Source organism: Phyllobates terribilis, unplaced genomic scaffold (genome assembly GCF_046119375.1).
Source record: "Phyllobates terribilis strain yellow unplaced genomic scaffold, ASM4611937v1 Scaffold_103__1_contigs__length_5881359, whole genome shotgun sequence".
Taxonomy (NCBI): Eukaryota; Metazoa; Chordata; class Amphibia; order Anura; family Dendrobatidae; genus Phyllobates; species Phyllobates terribilis.
The window spans coordinates 4,352,476-4,355,644 of NW_027362863.1; positions in this window are offsets into that span (position 1 = coordinate 4,352,476).

Sequence of the window (3,169 nt, forward strand, 5' to 3'; positions counted from 1 at the left end):
TATGGCCTGCTCTCGACCTGGCTCCGGCTTGCTCTTGCTCTGGCCTGCCCTCTCCTTGGCTCCGGCCTGCTCTCGCCCTGGCTCCGGCCTGCTCTCGCTCTGGCTTCAGCCTGCCCTCACCCTGTTCCGGCCTGCCCTTGCTCTGGCTCCGGCCAGCTCCTGTTCGGGCTCCGGCCAGCCCTCGCCTTGGCTCCGGCCTGATCTCGCTCTGACTCTGGTCTGCCCTCACCCAGGCTCCGGCCTGCTCTGGCTCTAGCTCTGTCCTGCCCTCGCCTTGGCTTCGGCCTGCCCTCGCCTTAGCATGCCGGAGCTCTCGCCCTGGATCCGGCTTGCCCTCGGCCTGGCTCCGGCCTGCTCTCGCTCTGGCCTGCTCTCGCCCTGACTCCGGCATTCTCTCGCTCTTGCACTGGCCTGCTCTCGATCTGGAACTGACCTGCTCTCGTTCTGGCTCTGGCCTGCCCTCACCTTGTCTCCGGCTTGCTCTCGCTCTGGCTCTGGCCAGTCCTCGCCTTGGCTCCGGACTTCTCTCACTCTGGCTCTCGCCTGCCCTAGCCTTGGCTCTGGCCTACTTTCGCTCTCTCTGGCCTGCCCTTGCCCTGGCTCCGGCCTGATCTCGCTCTAGCCTGCCCTCGCCTTGGCTCCAGCCTGCTCTCGCTTTCCTCGCCCTGGCTCCGGCCTGCTCTCGCTCTGACTCTGGTCTGCCCTCGCCCAGGCTCCGGCTTGCTCTGGCTTTAGCTCTGTCCTGCACTCGCCTTGGCTATGGCCTGCTCTCGACCTGGCTCCGGCTTGCCCTCGTCCTGCCTCTGGCATGCTCTTGCTCTGGCTCTGGCCTGCCCTCTCCTTGGCTCCGGCCTGCTCTCGCCCTGGCTCCGGCCTGCTCTCGCTCTGGCTTCAGCCTGCCCTCGCCCTGCTCCGGCCTGCCCTTGCTCTGGCTCCGGCCAGCTCCTGTTCGGGCTCCGGCCAGCCCTCGCCTTGGCTCCAGCCTGCTCTTTCTTGCTCTGGCTCTGGCCTGCCCTCGTCTTGACTCCGGCCTGCTCTCTCTTTGGTTCTGCCCTGCCTTCGCCTTGGCTCCGGCCTGCTCTCGCTCAAGCCTATTCTCTCTCTGGCTCTGGCCTGCCCTTGCCCTGGCTCCGGCCTGCCCTCGCTCTGGCCTGCCCTCGCCTTGGCTCCAGCCTGCTCTCGCTTTGACTCTGGTCTACCCTCGCCCAGGCTCCGGCCTGCTCTCGCTTTCCTCGCCCTGGCTCCCGCCTGCCCTCGCCTTGGCTCCGGCCTGCTCTCGCCCTGGACTGTCCTTGCCTTAGCTCCGGCCTGCTCTCGCCTTGGCTCTGGCTTGCTCTTGCTCTGGCTCCGGCCTGCCCTCGCCCTGGCTCCGGCCTCCCCTTGCTCTGACTCTGGCCAGCCCTCGCCTTGGCTCTGGCTCTGGCTCGCCCTGGCTCTGGCCTGCCCTCGCCCTGGCTCCGGCCTGCTTTTACTCTGGCTCTGGCCTGCCCTCATCTTGACTTCGGCATGCTCTCGCTCTGGTTCTGGCCTGCCCTCGCTCGCTCTGGCTTGCTCTCGCTCTGGCCTGCCCTTGCCTTGGCTCCGGCCTTCTCTGACTCTGGCCTGCCCTCTTCTTGACTCCGGCATGCTCTCGCTCTGGTTCTGGCCTGCCTTCGCCTTGGCTCCGGCCTGCTCTCGCTCTGGCTCTGGCCTGTCCTCGCATAGGCTCCGACCCGCTCTCGCCCTGGCTCCGGCCTGCTCTCGCTCTGGCCTGCCGTCGCCTTGGCTCCAGCCTGCTCTTGCCTTGGCTCCGGCCTGATCTCGCTCTGGCCTGCCCTCGCCTTGGCTCCTGCCTGCTCTCGCTCTGACTCTGGTCTGCCCTCGCCTAGGCTCCAGCCTGCTCTGGCTCTAGCTCTGTCCTGCCCTCGCCTTGGCTCCGGCCTGCGCTCGCCTTAGCTCCGGCATGCTCTCGCCCTGGCTCCGGCCTGCCCTCTAACTGGCTCCGGCCTGCCCTCCCTCTGGCTCCAGCCTGCCCTCGCCCTGGCTCCGGCCTGCTCTCGCGCTGGCCTGTCCTCGCCTTGGCTCCGGACTTCTCTCACTCTGGCTCTCGCCTGCCCTAGCCTTGGCTCTGGCCTACTTTCGCTCTCTCTGGCCTGCCCTTGCCCTGGCTCCGGCCTGATCTCGCTCTAGCCTGCCCTCGCCTTGGCTCCAGCCTGCTCTCGCTTTCCTCGCCCTGGCTCCGGCCTGCCCTCACTCTGACTCTGGTCTGCCCTCGCCCAGGCTCCGGCCTGCTCTGGCTTTAGCTCTGTCCTGCACTCGCCTTGGCTATGGCCTGCTCTCGACCTGGCTCCGGCTTGCCCTCGTCCTGGCTCCGGCGTGCTCTTGCTCTGGCCTGCCCTCTCCTTGGCTCCGGCCTGCTCTCGCCCTGGCTCCGGCCTGCTCTCGCTCTGGCTTCAGCCTGCCCTCGCCCTGCTCCGGCCTGCCCTTGCTCTGGCTCCGGCCAGCTCCTGTTCGGGCTCCGGCCAGCCCTCGCCTTGGCTCCAGCCTGCTCTTTCTTGCTCTGGCTCTGGCCTGCCCTCGTCTTGACTCCGGCCTGCTCACGCTTTGGTTCTGCCCCGCCTTCGCCTTGGCTCCGGCCTGCTCTCGCTCAAGCCTATTCTCTCTCTGGCTCTGGCCTGCCCTTGCCTTGGCTCCGGACTGCTCTCGCTCTGGCACTGGCCTGCTCTCGTTCTGTCTCTGGCCTGCCGTCGCCTTGGCTCCGGCCTGCTCTTGCCCTGGCTCCGGCCTGATCTCGCTCTGGCCTGCCCTCGCCTTGGCTCCGGCCAGCTCTCGCTCTGACTCTGGTCTGCCCTCGCCCAGGCTCCGGCCTGCTCTGGCTCTAGCTCTGTCCGGCCCTCGCCTTGGCTCTGGCCTGCCCTCGCCTTAGCATGCCGGAGCTCTCGCCCTGGATCCGGCCTGCCCTCGGCCTGGCTCCGGCCTGCCCTCTAAGTGGCTCCGGCTTGCCCTCTGACTGGCTCCGGCCTGCCCTCCCTCTGGCTCCAGCCTGCCCTCGCCCTGGCTCCGGCATGCTCTTGCCCTGGCTCCGGCCTGCTCTCACTCTGGCTCTAGCCTGCCCTTGCTCTGGCTTCGGCCAGCCCTCGCCTTGGCTCCAGCCTGCTCTTGTTCTAGCTCTGGCCTGCCCTCGTCTTGA